Source organism: Triturus cristatus, chromosome 8 (assembly GCF_964204655.1).
Source record: "Triturus cristatus chromosome 8, aTriCri1.1, whole genome shotgun sequence".
Lineage (NCBI taxonomy): Eukaryota > Metazoa > Chordata > Amphibia > Caudata > Salamandridae > Triturus > Triturus cristatus.
The window spans coordinates 1,664,720,835-1,664,740,661 of record NC_140591.1 but is presented as its reverse complement, the minus strand read 5'-3'; positions in this window follow the sequence as shown (position 1 = coordinate 1,664,740,661).

The window sequence follows — 19,827 nt, the reverse complement described above, 5'->3', positions numbered from 1 at the left end:
CTTGTCCTCGATGGCATACCTCTGCCAAGACTCACAGTGGAGCCCATGTGGCCTTTAGAATTGACTCGGTTGACTGTGACATTGAGAAGACCTTTGGCCACGGAGTGTTGCGATCATCGTTCGATCCCCGGCGCCGGCGGTAGGTGAGTACAGCACCATGTGACTCTGGGCAATAGCTTGCTTAATCTTCCCGAGGGCCCCCAGCGCCTAGAGACCCTTACGGGTGATTGTTCGCGCTTTACAAATGTGGATTATTACTGTTTAAAGTTTTTCAGAAGATAGATTCAATCTCCTTTTCTGTCATTGGTGGTCTCCTTTATACTAAACTACCATTTAGGGTAAATAGAAGGTTTGTTGTATGTTTTGGCTGAAAGTGGCATGATGTAACAGACCCGCTGACATGCTACATGAAGTAGGACATCATTGCAATGCCGACTGGATCTCCGTGTGTGATGACAAACTTCATTTTCGGCTGCAGAACTTTAGTTCAGGATACACGGACAACTTTTTTATTTTGGACCGTATTTATCTCTTTATAACGCAGCATAATTCAGCAAAACCCCTTACTGTGCTGCATGAAAGGGAGTGGGCAGGGAGGCTCCCTAGCTGTCAAGATATGTCGCATTCCTGCTATTTCCTTGCGTTGGCGCATTTTTCGATGCCTAGCACCAGCGCGGGCACTTTTGCACCATGGTGCAAGGGTGCCTGCGTTGCAGGCAGGATGGTATTTGTGCAGGAAGGGACATCAACACCTTCCTGCACAAAATCAATCCTTTGAGGCTTTTCCCTCTTTATGCGTGGCTGCAGAATGCAGCAGAAGTAGAAAGAAGGAAAAACAAGGAGAAGTAAGATATTTCGCCTTGTTACCCCTTGCCTGGGAAGGCATAGAATTTTGTCTCATTCCCAGATCTACCACTCATGGAAAATATGGGAATGTTCCAAATCAGTGGGTGGATGCTTGGGAACACCCACGCGCCACCCATGGAACGCCTCTCTGCGACTACCTTACGTTACTCTGGATTTAGCAAGCAGTGCAGGGCCCCGTAAGGTGGCTGCGCGTGGCTTGCTGAACCTCATCTAGCGTTTGCACCGCCCTTGCACTACCTTGTGGGGTGCAAGGGCCACGCACAACTGTGATAATTGTGGCCCTTTGGCTTTTTGATACCATCTCACTGTGAATAAGATTGGATTCAAATACTTGAAGTCATCAGTGGCGGAGATACTTTTTGTGATCGCAAACTTGTGAAATTGTTGGATAGGATTGAAGATCCATAATGTGGTGAGCTATGAATGCCGCATTTGGGGGGAAATGTTTGCTCCAACTCATTTCCCATCTTTGTTTCCTCCATGTCCTGCATGACCCACCATTTTGGATACCAGAGTCACATTTCGGTGGGTTTGTGTCCCTTTGTCAGCTCTACTCTGGGCATCGGGACACTGGAAACATTGTTCATTGTGTTCTGTTGACCGACCTCAGACCTGAGGATGTCCATCAGCAGCTGCTAAAGACTGGGCTACTCATCTCTAGAGGAGCCTTCGGACCAGCGTCATAGATTGGCTGCGGGGGATAAAATCTATTTGCATTTTTCCATAGGGTTGTGAGTCCTGAGGCACTGGAGTTGGGACCGTCCCGCCATGGCTGTGTCAATCCCTCACACCCAAGGTTCTGAACTTGCTCCCATCTTTACATGTCCATGTGGACTACGACTTCTCTGAGAAACCACTTGCTTGTGTTTGAGGATCCCAAGGATGGCAGGTTCTTGAATCCAGAGATAGCAAAACACATTCTACTGGTAACCGTAGAACATTTCCAAGGTGAGAAAAGCCGGAGATGCTCCCCTGCGGCCCGTTGCTTGGGCGGCTTGGAACTCAATGCTGTGGCCTGCTCGTTCCTTTTCAGAGCCGAGCGGCCTTCGGACCCTCAACAAATACAGTGAATAAGATTGCATGCTCCCCCCATGATGTCAAAAGGTGGTACCCTTCATGGAAGCCGGTTATGAGGTATGTCTCAGGACAGACCTGTGATGTCACCTCAACCGGAATGTTGCAATATCATATCCACCTGAACCTAGGGTACAAATTTCCAATTTTACAGAGGACTTGGAACCTGGCACCCAAGGTGTGCCTGAATGGAAGAAATATCATGGCTGCCTGTGGATTTAGGGACCTAATTCAACATTTAGTAGACCATTCACAGGACCCCAACTATCAAAAGAAAATGTCGCTCCCCTTCCGGCTCTTGGAGGCCGATATGTAGACACAGTGCCTTTCTGTATTGAGGTTGGTGTTGTTCCCGTAAGACTCATGGCCCCAAAGTGAGGATCAATGTGGGCTCGAAGCTCAGATCCTAATCTATCCACAAGTCCAGGAGCTATCTGAAAGTAGACTCTCAAAGGCGCGTTCCTCGCGGTCCCACGCGGGGCTACCTCCTGTCTGTCCACCACGGTCTCCAGAGTCAAGCCTCGCCTTCTGGGGCAGGATCATCTGTGACCACAACGCGGTCCAAAGTCCAGAGCTCTTGGGGGTCCGTCCTTGAAATGTGGCATCAGTGACCCCCCGTCTCACTCGAGACGGCGGAGATGTTTCATGAGTGGATTTGGGGCAATCCCTTGGTGGACATGTGGTAAGGATACCATGCCAACCTGATGCTGTCACCCTTTCTCCCCTAGGTGCGCTCAAGAGTGTGAAACTCCTGGGCATGCCAATGGACTCATGCAGAACAAAGCATTGTGACCAGATTGTCTTTCATTCCCAGTTTTCTGCCTCGTGAAACTGCTCACTCAGGCAGGCCAGGCCTGGCAGGTCCCTGTGGACAGGACTCACTTGTTCCTATGCGGGGTCCACAGCGCCTGACCTGTAACATACATGTATCATAGGGTACAGGCCTGCACAGATGCTACTCAGAGGAGTCACAGTGTGTGTGCACTCCTGCTCATCCTGTGACATTGTGCTCTGTGACAGACCCCTGCAGAGGCCCCCAGGGCAGCCACCGCCGGGTCTGCAGGCCCTACTAAGGAATCCCCTGGTCAGTAGCGCTGGTGCCGTCTACTGGGAGGATGGTCGTACTTTATTAAAGGGGCGTGGGAGGTCCCAGCAAGAAGTGATGGCACGTGACGTCTGTGTGAGCATCACCTGGCGCGCCGCTGCAGTGCCGGGAACCTCCCTGCACCGCGTGGAACGCATCCGAAGAGCGTCACTGCTTTTCCTCCAACATATAATTACCTGCACTGTTATTATTGATAATACAGGTCATATGATGTGCCCCCCGAAGCATTATGCGGCAGCTGGGAGAGATACCCCTGTTATCATTATGCGGCACCCGGGAGAGAGGTTCCTGGATGTCCTGAGGTCACTCTTCTGATATTTGTTCCCTGAGGGCTTCGAGGAACTTTATAAAACCCTTCTCAGGTGGCAGGGGTTAGTAGCACCTCGCTCCGACCCGACATGAAAACGGTGCATGAAAAGCTGACGCTGCCGTTTTTGGAACATTTTAAATGTAACTTCTATACACTTCTATTTCTCATCGCTGGGTCAAAATAATCTATCAGTTTTCATCGCTGATATGAAGCGCACATTGTTGTGCTAAAACGGAGACGTCAACCAGTTCTTAGAGCCTCGATGGGTCTTGGTTTCTGCATGGCGCTACTTCTGCTGTGCTGCGCATGTGCAGACACCCGGGAGTCTGCCTGCAGATTACACGTCTGGAAGCAGGAGTCTTACTCCAAGGATGGGGACCTGCTCCTGGGAGCCTCCCTTGCTGTTCACGCTGCCCACAGCGCCTCAGAGCCCACCTTCACGGCGGAGCCGAAGCCGGTATCCTGTGAGGGGTAGGAGACCGTTGATACACCCACTACAGGTGGGGGGTCCTGTGAGAGGGAAAGGGGGCATTAAAATATATACAACGATGTCAAGGATGTGATTGATACTTTGAGGGCTGCGAGAGGTTTATTACACTACAGGTGGGGTCCTGTGAGAGGGAAAGGGGGGTATTACATTATATACTACTGTGTCAAAGATGTGATACTGTGAGGGCTGAGAGAGGTTTATTACACTACAGGTGGGGTCCTGTGAGAGGGAAAGGGGGGTATTACATTATATACTACTGTGTCAAAGATGTGATACTGTGAGGGCTGAGAGAGGTTTATTACACTACAGGTGGGGTCCTGTGAGAGGGAAAGGGGGGTATTACATTATATACTACTGTGTCAAAGATGTGATACTGTGAGGGCTGAGAGAGGTTTATTACACTACAGGTGGGGTCCTGTGAGAGGGATAGGGGGTTTATTACAATATATAAAATAATACTAAAGATGTGATACTGTGAGGGCTGAGAGGGGTTTATTACACTACAGGTGGGGTCCTGTGAGAGGGATAGGGGGTTTATTACAATATATAAAATAATACTAAAGATGTGATACTGTGAGGGCTGAGAGAGGTTTATTACACCACAGGTGGGGTCCTGTGAGAGGGATAGGGGGTTTATTACAATATATAAAATAATACTAAAGATGTGATACTGTGAGGGCTGAGAGAGGTTTATTACACCACAGGTGGGGTCCTTTGAGAGGGAAAGGGGGGTATTACATTATATACTACAGTGTCAAAGATGTGATACTATGAGGGCTGAGAGAGGTTTATTACACTACAGGTGGGGTCCTGTGAGGGGAAAAGGGGGTTTATTACAATATATAAAATAATACTAAAGATGTGATACTGTGAGGGCTGAGAGAGGTTTATTACACCACAGGTGGGGTCCTGTGAGAGGGAAAGGGGGGTATTACATTATATACTACAGTGTCAAAGATGTGATACTATGAGGGCTGAGAGAGGTTTATTACACTACAGGTGGGGTCCTGTGAGGGGAAAAGGGGGTTTATTACAATATATAAAATAATACTAAAGATGTGATACTGTGAGGGCTGAGAGAGGTTTATTACTCTACAGGTGGGGTCCTGTGAGAGGTAAAGGGGCATTACAATATATACAACGATGTCAAGGATGTGATACTGTGAGGGCTGAGAGACGTTTATTACACTACGGGTGGGGTCCTGTGAGAGGGCAAGGGGGGTATTACATTATATACTACAGTGTCAATGATGTGATACTATGAGGGCTGAGAGAGGTTTATTACACTACAGGTGGGGTCCTGTGAGGGGAAAAGGGGGTTTATTACAATATATAAAATAATACTAAAGATGTGATACTGTGAGGACTGAGAGACTTTTATTAGACTACAGGTAGGATATTACAATATACACAACAGTGCCCAAGATGTGATACTGTGAGAGCTGAGAGAGGTTTATTACACTACAGGTGGGGTCCTGTGAGAGGCAAAGGAGGGTTATTACAATATATAAAATAATACTAAAGATGTGATACTGTGAGGGCTGAGAGAGGTTTATTACACCACAGGTGGGGTCCTGTGAGAGGGAAAGGGGGGTTATTACATTATATACACAGTGTCAAAGATGTGATACTGTGAGGGCTGCAAGACCTTTATTACACTACAGGTGGTATATTACAATATACATAACAGTGCCAAAGATATGATACTGTGAGGGCTGAGAAAGGTTTATTACACCACAGGTGGGGTCCTGTGAGAGTGAAAGGGTGGTTATTACGATATATACAATGAATGAAACATCATTTGTAGAGAGCTCGCCTACTCTGAGGAGTGTCCCGGCACTACAGAAAGTTATCTGCACACAAGAATCTGAATGTATTACCTCCCTTGCTAAACAGCCAGGTTTTCAGTTTCTTCCTGAAAATTGACGGTTCCGGGAGGACTTTCGGTGCCTGCAGAAGTTGATTTCAGGCTTTAACTACGAGATACGAAAATTGTCCTCCGCCTGTTCTGGATCGGTGAATTTTTGGGATGGTGACTAGGTGGCCAAAAGTTGACCGTAGTGTCCTAGGAGGGGCATAAGTAGAAAGCCTCCTCCTAGAAGGCTGCGCCATTTCCGTGCAGAGCTTTATGCGCCATGACCAGTGTCTTGCAGCGTGTCTTCTTTTTCACAGGAAGCCAGTGAAGTGAATCTAAATGTGGGGACAAATGGGTTCAAGGGGCGAGATTGAGAACTAGTCTGGCTGCCGCATTCTGAACCATTTGCATCTGGCTCATGAGATAATCAGGCAGACCTGGACACAAAACATTTCCACATTCGAGATTGGAAGTATTCAAGACCTGGATTACTATTTTTCTACTATCGACTAAAAGAAGTGGTTGCAATTTTGTAAGAGTACGTGGTAACCCAAAGCAGGTGCCACCAGAGCCTGGATTTGGGGTTGCAGGGACAAATTAGGGGAAGGGGTAACCCAAAGCAGGTGCCACCAGAGCCTGGATTTGGGGTTGCAGGGACAAATTAAGGGTACGTGGTAACCCAAAGCAGGTGCCACCAGAGCCTGGATTTGGGGTTGCAGGGACAGAGCACTATACATTTTGATCCCCAGATTTTCTGCCGAGCTCTGAAGAGTGGCTGGAGGATGGACATCCAGAGGCCACCACACTCTCCAGATTTTCGACGGAGTTGTGCCAAGAAAGATAATCTCCGATGTGTTTTGATTCCATTTTAGTTGGTTGATGGACAGCCAGATGACCCCTTAGACAGGCTGGTTTAAATGATTTCTCCCTCAAAATCTGCAAACTTATCACAAGTAAAGAGAAGCTGAGTATCGTCAGCATACGACATCACTTTGGCTCCAGGTTTTAGCAAGAATGGCTAGTGGAGCCAGATAAGCGATTGAACAGCGTGGGGCTCAGTGCCGCACCTTGAGCCACACCCACATTCAAGTTCCGAATAGGGGATGCATACAGGGGGATCCATACTTATTTTCTTCTATTGTTCAAGAAGGAAGTTATCCTCTTTACAGCCAGGCCTCCAATCACGATGTTATGTAGCCGAGCAATAGTCGGCCTTGTCCCCACAATGAAGCTTGTCTTTAATGGAATCTGTTACCTCTAGCAAGGCTCGATCAGTGTACAGCTCACTCTAAAACCCAATTGACTAGGATGCTGCAGATTGTTACTTTCCCGGTAACCTGAGAAGAGTGAATGTACATGTTTTCTAGCACTTTTGAGAAAGCAGGGGGAAGAGAGATAGGACTATAGTGGGCCAAGACCTTGTGGTTGGCAGACGGCTTTATAAGCAGTGGGAGGATGTTGACGTGTTTCCATTTAAGGCACCCTTCCCGATGCTAGTGATGCATTTAATACTTTGTTAGCCACTGTATTAATAGCCTGAACCCCTTTAGCCAAAAACCAGTATGGGCAAGGATCAGTGGGAGAGCCAGCCTTCAAACACGTAGGGGCCGATTCACAAAAGTAATCTAACTTTAGGACTTTAGGTATTCACAAAAGGCATTTAGGAGCAGTAAAGTTAGGATTCCTAAAAGAACTTTGTGAATACCGAAAGTCGTAAAGTTAGGATTTTGTCTCAGATTACTTTCATGAATCGGGCCCTTAATGGCTGATAGGGACTCATCCATGAACATGGGTAGAAAGTAGAGGAGTGAGGGCACCTCGCCGAGGTATGTACTCGAGGCGGGCACCTCAGTAACACAGTTATCAGCCTGTGACTCATTCTCCAGACTGGCTTGGATAGTGACTATTTTCTCCTGATAAAACTCTGCCAGTTGTTTGACCCAATCGGCAGTGGGCTGTTGGTGTTATGTAATAGCCTCTGAGTTCAAAAACGTTTAAACAATTTTGAAAATCTCTTTAGATTTTTTGTCTGATTCTGCTCGATTGGTGTATTTGTCCTCAGGATTGTAATTTTTTCGCCATATCCTTTCGAGGCACTTACAGAGTTTGTTACTTACCTTAAGGTTGTCATTAAACTAAGGGGCCGACTGTTTGGATCTGAGAGAGCGTTGATCCGAGACTGGGGCTAAGTCATTTATGGCGTTAGCCTCAGGATCTCCAAAAAGTGTAGGAGGGACTGTTTCAAGGTGGCGCTGAGGTCAGAAGGAAGAATTCTGTGAAATGCTCTGGTCTTCATTTTAGTTTCTACAGGCAGAGTCTGTTTTTTAGAAAGTTTAGACCAGTTGAAAGTGACTAAATAATGGTCTGGCCAAATTAATAGTTGAGGGTCATCTGCCTTGAATGTTATATTAGAGAACATTTGGTCTAATATATTGCCGGCCCGTTGAGGAGGTCTCAACATATGTGGGGCCAAGCCGAGAGCAGACCCGGTATCCGTGAGAGATGCCACCTCCACCTCCAGTGGCTTGTCCATGTGAAGGTTGAGGTCACCGAGCACTAGAAAATGCATATATTTTTGGGACCAGGGTGCCAAAATATTATGTAGTGATCTCAGGAAGACACTGGCACAGTAGAGAGCTCTGTAGATAAGGACTCCAGCCACAGACTGTTGAGGCGACAAAGAGCAGAGGAAACCCAAGCTTTCTGCTCCATCTAAATCCCTGATGGTGTTAGGGACACACTCAAAATCATTTTTATTGATGACAGCCACCCCACCTCCTCTGCCTATCTGGCGGTCCCTCCTGAGGATTTTATATCCCTGAGGGATGGCTGTTGCTAGGGTGGGGTTCGAAGATTCGGTGAGCCATGTCTGTGGAACAGTTCAAACACATGCATATCATGCTCCTGCAGGCAGGAGACGTTCCATAGAACCATGGAGAACTCCCCTGTGTTAAGTCTAGTTTTATGAAAAAGGGTAGGGAGGTGCTCTCACCTGAGGCTTTGGGAGTCCATGGGCATTTTGGGCAGCAGAGATCAGCGTTCAGCACACTGGCAAGAAAGTGTAGTGAGCCGTTTGCCTCAGAGTAGTTGGTAGGGTGGCCCTATCATATGATAATCTGATCTTGCCATCTGCTTTAAAACTAGCAGAGTGGCTGGCACTGGCCGCTTCCGGGACGCTGATGGGCACAGACCGGCTTGCTTTAAGCATGCCTGCTGTGTGCATCCACTGCGCATCCACGCAGCGTCTCCTGCACGTCCGCGGTGCCACTCTCTTTGTATACATATGTTCAGGGACTAGAGCACTCACTGAGTTAAAAAAATGGCACCTCTAAATGTCCCAGAGAAGGAAAAATGGCTGAGCACCCAACATGTGAAATCAGAGTTTTTTGGCTGCTCCCTCCTCCCTGCAAGCACTTCAAATTCAAACAAATGTGCAATAACAGCAGAAGGATCCAATAATTCACAGGTAAATAAAACACATAAAACGTTTCAATTTCCAAGCATAAAAAAAATCAGTAAACAGTATTCAGTCAATTAAGAGACCATACCAAATATGTGATACTGTGAGGGCTGTATAACGTTTATTACACTACAGGTGGGATATTACAATATATACAACAATGCCAAAGAGGTAATGCTGTGGGGGCTGAAAGGGGCTTATTAAAATATGTACAACAGTGTGATACATAAAGTCCTGTGAGTTAGTACAAGTATAACAATGTCATGGATGGGTTCCTGTGTGAATTAAGAGATGTAGGTTATAATCAATACCTCAGGGTCACTAATGGAATCCTGCGAGAGGTAACAGGGGTTTATTCTAACATGTACAGCGGTGTCACAGATGGAATCTTGTGAGAGGTAGCAGGGGTTTATTATAACATGTACAGCAGTGTCACAGATGGAATCCTGGGAGAGGTAACAAGGGTTTATTATAACATGTACAGCGGTGTCACAGATGGAATCCTGCGAGAGGTAACAGGGGTTTATTATAACATGTAAAGTGGTGTCACAGGGGTTTATTATAACATGTACAGCAGTGTCACACATGGAATCAAATGAGAGGTAACAGGGGTTTATTATAACGTACAGCGGTGTCACAGATGGAATCTTGTGAGAGGTAGCAGGGGTTTATTCTAACATGTACAGCGGTGTCACAGGGGTTTATTATAACATGTACAGCAGTGTCACACATGGAATCCAATGAGAGGTAACAGGGGTTTATTCTAACATGTACAGCGGTGTCACAGATGGAATCCTGCGAGAGGTAACAGGGGTTTATTCTAACATGTAAAGCAGTGTCACAGGGGTTTATTATAACATGTACATCAGTGTCATAGATGGAATCCGTGAGAGGTGATAGGGGTTTATTATAACATTAACAGCGGTGTCACAGATGCAATCCTGTGAGAGGTAACTGGGGTTTATTATAACATGTACAGCGGTGTCAAGGATGGAATCCTGTGAGAGGTAACAGGGGTTTATTATAACATGTACAGCAGTCACAAATGGAATCCTGTGAGAGGTAGCAGGGGTTTATTATAACATGTACAGCAGTGTCACAGATGGGATCCTGTAAGAGGGGTTTATTATATCATGTACAGCGGTGTCACATCGGTTTATTATAACATGTGCAGCGGTGTCAAGGATGGAATCCTGTGAGAGACAACAGGGGTTTATTATAACATTAACAGCGGTGTCACAGATGCAATCCTGGGAGAGGTAACAAGGGTTTATTATAACATGTACAGCAGTCACAGATGGAATCCTGTGAGAGGTAACAGGGGTTTATTATACCATGTACAGCTATCACAAATGGAATCCTGTGAGAGGTAGCAGGGGTTTATTATAACATGTACAGCAGTCACAGATGGAATCCTGTGAAAGGTAACAGGGATTTATCATAACCTGTACAGCAGTGTCACAGATGGGATCCTGTAAGAGGTAACAGGGGTTTATTCTAACATGTAAAGCAGTGCCACAGATGGAAACCTGTGAAAGGTAACAGGGGTTTATTATATCATGTACAGCGGTGTCACAGATAGGATCCTGTGAGAGACAACAGGGGTTTATTATAACATTAACAGCGGTGTCACAGATGCAATCCTGTGAGAGGTAACAGGGGTTTATTATAACATGTACAGCAGTCACAAATGGAATCCTGTGAGAGGTAGCAGGGGTTTATTATAACATGTACAGTAGTGTCACAGATGGGATCCTGTAAGAGGTAAGAGGGGTTTATTATATCATGTACAGCGGTGTCACAGCGGTTTATTATAACATGTACAGCAGTGTCACAGATGGGATCATGTGAGATGTAACAGTGGTTTATTATAACATGTACAGCAGTCACAAATGGAATCCTGTGAGAGGTAGCAGGGGTTTATTATAACATGTACAGCAGTGTCACGGATGGGATCCTGTAAGAGGTAAGAGGGGTTTATTATATCATGTACAGCGGTGTCACATCAGTTTATTATAACATGTACAGCGGTGTCAAGGATGGAATCCTGTGAGAGGTAAAAGAGGTTTATAATATCATGTACAGCGGTGTCACAGATGAGATCCTGTGAGAGACAACAGGGTTTTATTATAACATTAATAGCGGTGTCACAGATGCAATCCTGGGAGAGGTAACAAGGGTTTATTATAACATGTACAGCAGTCACAGATGGAATCCTGTGAGAGGTAACAGGGGTTTATTATAACATGTACAGCAGTCACAGATGGAATCCTGTGAAAGGTAACAGGGATTTATCATAACATGTACAGCAGTGTCACAGATGGGATCCTGTAAGAGGTAACAGGGGTTTATTCTAACATGTAAAGCAGTGCCACAGATGGAAACCTGTGAAAGGTAACAGGGGTTTATTATAACATATACAGCGGTGTCAAGGATGGAATCCTGTGAGAGGTAAAAGAGGTTTATTATATCATGTACAGCGGTGTCACAGATGAGATCCTGTGAGAGACAACAGGGGTTTATTATAACATTAACAGCGGTGTCACAGATGCAATCCTGGGAGAGGTAACAAGGGTTTATTATAACATGTACAGCAGTCACAGATGGAATCCTGTGAGGGGTAACAGGGGTTTATTATAACATGTACAGCAGTGTCACAGATGGGATCCTGTAATAGGTAACAGGGGTTTATTCTAACATGTAAAGCAGTGCCACAGATGGAAACCTGTGAAAGGTAACAGGGGTTTATTATAACGTGTACAGCGGTGTCAAGGATGGAATCCTGTGAGAGGTAAAAGACGTTTATTATATCATGTACAGCGGTGTCACAGATGTGATACTACGACGAGCAAGGGGGTTTATGAAACTAGCTACAATGACGTGACTTGTTAAAAATGTATTTATCATTTTCCATGTTAATACAACACAAAACACCATAATGCCAATGTACATGAATAAATCTATCCAGCAGTACATAATACATCAAAAATCTGGTGTGCATGGCGAAGGTCGAATAACCAAACTTTCACAGCAACGGTAGCTCCTTTGCGGAATGGCAGCAAAAAAATGGTCCATTCTTATCTTCCAGGTGTCAGGTGAGTAGAAGAAACATGAAAGAGGCAAGGGGGTGATCACAGAATAACCCAAAGTACAGTAATTTAGTTTGATAAATCACTGAACAATGTTAGTGGGAAGTCCCATAATGGTTGCCATACATCTTTTGGTCTGAAAGTGTGTGGCTGCAGTACAGCAAAGTCTCCACTGATCGTATCACAAAAAATCATGGTTCTTAACCATGCAGTGTAGGCTGGGTGAACCTTACTGCCCCGGTGGAGTGCCAGACCTGGCTTTGCGGGTAAAAGTGCAGTGGCAGTAAATATGCGTACTCCTTTTGGAACTTCTTAAACATATTCTAGGAGGGCTAAAATTGGAGCTGATGTGAGCGTGACTCCTATCATTGTAAATATTAAAGAGAAGATTTTAGTCCAGTATGTACCTATATGGGGCAGGTCCAAGTCAAGTGGGCGAAACCAGCCTCAGGGGCATGGCATTGGGATGACCGCATGGCATCAATTCTTGCTGAAGCCTGAGTGTAATGTAGGCCCATTGCAGTATTTTGCAATGTAACAACTTATGTTTATCGTTAATGGAGATGAGTTTAGTCTGACTGCAGCAATAATACCACATTTTCTCAGGTAATGGGTGATCTAAGTTGCGATTCCCAGGTGTCTCTGATCATTCGCCATACTACAGAATATAGCATGGGACAGTGGGTCAGCCTACTTTATCCACTGGTTAACTTCACTTTGAGTCACAGCTTTTTCTCAATGAGCAAATCCGCACACATACAGTTGCCTTCAGTGCAATTGTTTTTGTTTTGACTTTTTAATTACTTTAGTGTTGTCTTTGCGTTTAGACTTTGAGGTGAAAGCAGCACCTTTCTACCAGATGGAAGCACAGGCCACCTTCTACGCTTTATCAATTCCTGTTTCCTATCAATGCTCTTCTAAATTCCTTTTAAGTGTCCTTTGTTTATCTTACTGCTGACATTTCTCAGAATAACAGAATGTGTCCATTTGAAAATTTGCTGTATCAATTCATTCTCATTTTACTGTGCATGCAGTACACAAACCAAAAGATTCAAAATTATACATGGGAATTCATAAGCGTACAATTCTTCAAAGAAGTTTATTCTGCACTATTTCACCAATAGCTCCTAAATAAACTTTGCCTAAGAAGAAAATCACCCTTTATCATGTTTAATTTGCAGCACTTACATGTATTTATTTATTCTAGGTTTTTTTCTCTGTTTCCTTTTTCCTTTTCTTTTTTCCTTGAATATTTCGTTCATTCATTCTTTCTTTCTTTCTTTCTTTCTATCTTTCTTTTTTCTTTCTTTCTTTCTTTCTTTCTTCTTTCTTCTTACATGTACTTTCTTTCCTTGTCCTTTTTTTCTTTCTTTTTTCCTTCCTCTCTTTTTCTTTCCTCCCTTCTTTCTTTTAATTTATTTTTCCATTGTTCCTTCTTTCTTTTCTTCTATCCCCTTCTTTCTTTCCTTCTTCTTGTATTCTTTCTTTCTTCCTTTCTTTGCTTCTTTCTTTCCTTTCTTTCCTTTTTATTCTTTCCTTCTTTCTTTCCTTACTTTGTTCTTTCCTTCCTTACTTTGTTTTTTATTTCCTTAGTTCCATAATATTCTCTTTCTTTCTTTCTTTCTTTCTTTCTTTCTTTCTTTCTTTCTTTCTTTCTTTCTTTCTTTCTTTCTTTCTTTCTTTCTTTCTTTCTTTCTTTCTCTCTTTCTTTCTTTCTTTTTTCCTTTCTTTCTTTCTTTCTCTCTTTCTTCCTTTCTTTCCATCTTGGTTTCTTTCTTTCTTCATTTCTTGACTTTTTTCCTTCTTTCATTTGTTCTTGTGTTCTTACCTTCTGTCTTTTCTTCTTCATTTCTTTCTTTGCTTCTTTCTTTTCATTATTAAAATGGATGGTGCATTTTGCATTCATCTTGAAATGTCCGTCTTGGGTGCAGAGCTGAACCAGTGCGGTAAGCAGGAGTATTATGTAGCTTTCGTGCAGAAGAAGAGAAGGCATTTGGAATGCAAAAAAGTACATGTCAATATTATACAGCCGAGGATAAGGTAAGCTTAATGCTGGATGAGGATCAAAAGGGAAAAGTATTGGCTGGTGCAGGCATTTGCGGTAAACTCAGAAGTGAGAACAATCTTTTACTACCAATCCCAAATAAGTAGATGCTTGTACCTGGCTGATCAATTGCACAAATGTCAAGTGTGTGCATCCATCATGTGTCCAGTGACAGTCCCCCCAGAACACCACAACCACTTACTTAGAGTTTGATTGACATATGAACCAGCATACTTCTCAGCATTCTCCAAATCAATGCAACTCCCTCCAGTCCACAGGAGTAGGCCTCTTTGAGTCATGTTAAGAACCTGAAAAAGAGAAGAACAGGAAAGGACTGGAGTGGACTATAGTAAAATGTGAAAGCAAGGCAATCACTCAGGTAGAATCATCCATCGGGCCCTAAACATTACAAATCAAGTTTACAAAGTAGTTACAACTCCCTCCCAGCTTCCATGTGAATCAAGTCACTCCATATATCACTCATCGGTGCATAGTTACCTGTTCCACGTGGGGTGCACGGCACATTTATCTACGGTACCTTCTCTTTTCCCATGAAAGCAACATACAGCGGCAGTCTTGTATTAGTAATGATCTTTACTGGTGTCAGGCAGCTCAGCTAGGGAATCAAAAAACAATGTCTAGGGATGGGAGGCATTGCTTCATAGCCATTATGTGAATAGGGAAGGCTTCTTCTGTGCACACTGGTCCACCTTGTATTTGTGAATAAATGGGGCTACATAATTCAGACAACAAATATATGAATGTTTGTCAATATCCCCACCCTTTTTCTTTTTTTTTGTTGCAAAGACAATTATATATGAAAATTCTGTTGTGGCCAACTCAGTCAAGGAAGTAGAGTTCATCCTCAAATGTGGGGGCTCTTTTTTCTTTCCTTTTTTTTCTCATTTGATTTGGCAACCTCTTTATTTAAAAAAAATAATCGTAGTACCCCCATTCCTATTACATTACAGCACGCCTACTTTCCCCCACCTCACTCACTACTGGTGCTCTCCCACCTATACTGATCTCATCTTTTTTTTATAATATATATTTTAGTTTTGCAGACCCCATAGCCGCGATTCACTACTTGGCTACTCTCTTTCTAAATTGTGCTTTGGCACACATTTATTTTTAATTTTTTTTAATTTACTGCTTCACGATTGGTGTCCACCATCTTGGATTTTAAAATTTGAAAAAACAGGATGGCCTCTACATTCCAACACAGGCACATTCATTCATCATCACACATGTTTGCACACACAGCAGGAGCCATGAATTATCATTTCTCACAATGCATGCATCGTGGCGTGTGTATGCACAAGTGTTGTAACACATGATGACCATCTTGGAATGGGTTTACTTCAATAAGAAACCCATTCCAAGATTGCCAGACAGTTGTGAGTGTGTATCTTGATGAATGTGTTTGCATGCCGTTCTAAATAAAAATTGGCACAACAAATCACTTGGCTTTTAAAGTCGAGACCTATTGGCTTTGCCTGTGATTGTTTTAGGAGTCACACAAATAAATCAGTTTTGTATGTTTTTACCTTCCCACTTCACCTAGAAACACTTAATCAAATTATGATACTATTGCATTCTGCTAGACCCTACCCCTGTAAATAGGAAACAGCTTGCTGAGTTCACCATCTGCATTGTTTCCTTGTTACATGTGTTGCAGAAGAGGTTAGATTTCATATTTATAAAAATAATGGACAGGTAGCACAGTTAGGCACTCTCTTTTCTTTCTCTCGCTCCCTCTTCTTCCTGCTGGTGTTGAAATATTTTTTAAAGGCTGCTGTTCTTTCCTTGGCACGTCCAGCTTGTTCTCCTGCATATACATTGCTTCTGCCATGCCTGCACCTCATTCTGCTACACCTACGTGTCCTTCTGTCACATCTCCATCTCCTGTGACACCTACATCCCAGTCTACCACACCTACATCTCATTCTTCCACACCATCATATCTTCTTTTGCCACACCTCCACCTCATTCTGCTGCACCTCCATCTCATTCTGTCACACCTCCATCTCATTCTTCCACACCTTCTTCTGCTGTACCTCCATATAATTCTGCTGCACCTCCTTCTCCTTCTGCCACACCTACATCTTATTCTTCCACACCTTCATCTCCTCTTGCCACACCTCCATCTCAATCTGCTGCACCTCCATCTCATTCTACTGCACCTCCATCTCATTCTGCTACACCTATATCTCCTGCAGCAACTACATCTCATTCTACCACACCTCCATCTCATTTGTTCACACTTTCTTCTGCTTCTGCTGCACCTCCATCTCATTCTGCTGCAATTTCATCGTATTCTGTTGCACATCCATTCATTCTTCTGCACCTTTATCCCCTTCTTCAATCCGTACCTCCATCTCATTCTGTGGCACCTCCATGTCATTCTAACTGACCTCCGTCTCCTTCTGTCGCACCTCCATCTCTTTCTGCCACACCTTCACCTCATTCTGCTGCACCTCCCTTATTCTGTCGCACCTCCATCTCATTTGTCTACATCTCCATTTCTTATTGCCACATTTCCATCTCATTCTTTCACACATTTACCTCATTCTGCTGTGCCGCCATGTCCTTTTGTGGTACCTCCATCTCATTTTGTGGTACCTCCATCTCATTCTGCAGCTACTCCATCTCATTCTACCCTCCTTCATCTCCTGCTGCACCTATATCTCCTGCTGCACCTACATATCATTTTACAACACTTTTATCACATTCTGCTCCACCTCCGTCTCATTCTATCGCACCTCCATCTCATTCTGTTGCACCACCATCGCAATCTGCAGCACCTCCATCTCATTCTGCTACACCTCCACTTCCTTCTGTCACTCCTCCAGCTCAAGCTGCTGCACCTCCACTTCCTTCTGTCACACCTCCAGCTCATTCTGCTGCACCTCCAACCCATTCTGCAGCACCTCCATTAAATTCTGCTGCACCTCCACTTTCTTCTGTCAATCCTGCATCTTATTCTGTTGCACCTCCACTTTCTTCTGTCACACCTCCATCTCATTCTCCTGCACTTCCACTTCCTTCTGTCACACCTCCATCCCATTCTGCTGCACCTCCACATCCTTATGTTGTACCTCCATCTCATTCTGTCACACCTCCATGTCATTCTGTCACACCGCCATCTCTTTCTGCTGCACCTCCATCTCATTCTGTTGCACCTCCACTTCTGTCACAACTCCCTCTCATTCTGCTGCACCTCCACTCTGTCGCACCTCCATCTCATTCTGTTGCACCTCCATGTCATTCTTTCGCACCGCATCTTTTTCTGCTGTGCTTCCATGTCATTCTGCTGCACCTCCACCTCATTCTGTCGTACCAGCACTCTGTTACAAATCCATCTCATTGTTTCACACCTCCATCTCATTCTGCCACACATCCATCTAATTCTGCAGCACCTCCATCTCATTTTGTTGCACCTCCATCTCATTCTGATACACCTCCACTTCTGTCACACCTCCCTCTCATTCTGCTGCACCTCATCTTCTTTCTGTCACACCTCCATCTCATTCTGCTGCACATCCACATCCTTCTGTCACACCCCCATCTCATTCTGCTTCACCTCCTTATCATTCTGTAGCACCTCCATGTCATTCTGTCACACCGCATCTTTTTCTGCTGCACCTCCATGTCATTCTGCTGCACCTCCACCTCAATCTGTTGTACCAGCCACCTCATTCTGGTGCACCTCCATCTCATTCTGCAGTGCCTCCATCTCATTCTGTAGTGCCTCCATCTCATTCTGTAGCACCTCAATCTCATTCTGCTGTACCTCCAGCTCATGGTGCTGCAACACCATCTCATTCTGTCATACCTGCTATCTCACTCTGATGAACCTTCATCTCATTGTGCAGCACCTCCTTCTCATTCTGCTGCACCTCCATCTCATTCAGTCATACCTGCCATCTCACTCTGGCGCACCTCCATCTCACTGTGCAGCACCTCCATCTCATTCAGCAGCACCTCCATCTCATTCTGATGCATCTCCATCTCACTCGGACGCACCTCCATCTCACTCTGGCGCACCTCCATCTCACTGTGCAGATCCTCCATCTCATTCAGCAGCACCTCCATCTCATTCTGATGCATCTCCATCTCACTGTGCAGCACCTCCATCTCACTGTGCAACACCTCCATCTCACTGTGCAGCACCTCCATCTCATTCAGCAGCACCTCCATCTTATTCTGATGCATCTCCATCTCACTCTGACGCACCTCCATCTCACTGTGCAACACCTCCATCTCACTGTGCAGCACCTCCATCTCATTCAGCAGCACCTCCATCTTATTCTGATGCATCTCCATCTCATTCTGATGCATCTCCATCTCACTCTGACGCACCTCCATCACACTGTGCAGCACCTCCATCTCACTGTGCAGCACCTCCATCTCATTCAGCAGCACCTCCATCTCATTCTGATGCATCTCATTCTGATGCATCAATCTCACTCTGATGCACCTCCATCTCACTCTGACGCACCTCCATCTCACTGTGCAGCACCTCCATCTCATTCTGATGCATCTCCATCTCACTCTGACGCACCTCCATCTCACTGTGCAGCACCTCCATCTCACTCTGACGCACCTCCATCTCACTGTGCAGTCATTGTCAGTGGTTGTTCTAATTGGATGCTCGTTGCACTGTGCTGTGGAACATACGTGTTCTTCTTCAGTATTCCCACCGCTTGTTGAAAGATACTGTTACTAACTGGTGGAATAAGATGACACCTCAATTTATACAACAGGCTTTTGCTTTTCCACCTTTACTGCCTTATTAACTCATGTGTTGAGGCTGTTTAAAGCACAAACCTTTTTGTATTACATATGTAATTAACTTAGCAACACTGGCAGTGATGAACATAAAGTCCAGGTAAGTAGCAATACTAACTATGAGTCACTTGTTAGAATAAAAATGTAGATATTAAATTTGAACATGAGCCTGATTTAGAAATATCAATCCCATTATATCCTATGGCAATTATATTTCAGAGTACGGAAGAGGTATATTTTTCTTATACCGCACGTGAATTGCCCTGGAAGGGGTATCTCAGCGCCATTGCCAATGCTACGGACTACTGACAACAGGGAGCAGAATTAAAACAGTGCAGCATTTAGCATTTTCCTAAATTTAGTGCGATCAGAGCATGGACATATGTGAAGTGGAAGCGCATTCCAGTTGCGAGAGGCTGGGTAAGAAAAGACCTGCCCCCTGAAGGAGACCTGCCCCCTGAGGGAGACCTGCCCCCTGAGCGAGACCTACCCCCTAAGGGAGACCTGCCCCCTGAGGGAGACCTGCCCCCTGAGCAAGACCTGCCCCCTGAGTGAGACCTGCCCACTGAGTGAGACCTGCCCCCTGAGGGAGACTTGCCCCCTGAGTGAGACCTGCCCCCTGAGCGAGACCTGCCCCCTGAGCGAGACCTGCCCCCTGAGGGAGACCTGCCCCCTGAGGGAGACTTGCCCCCTGAGTGAGACCTGCCCCCGGAGCGAGACCTGCCTGCTGAGGGAGACCTGC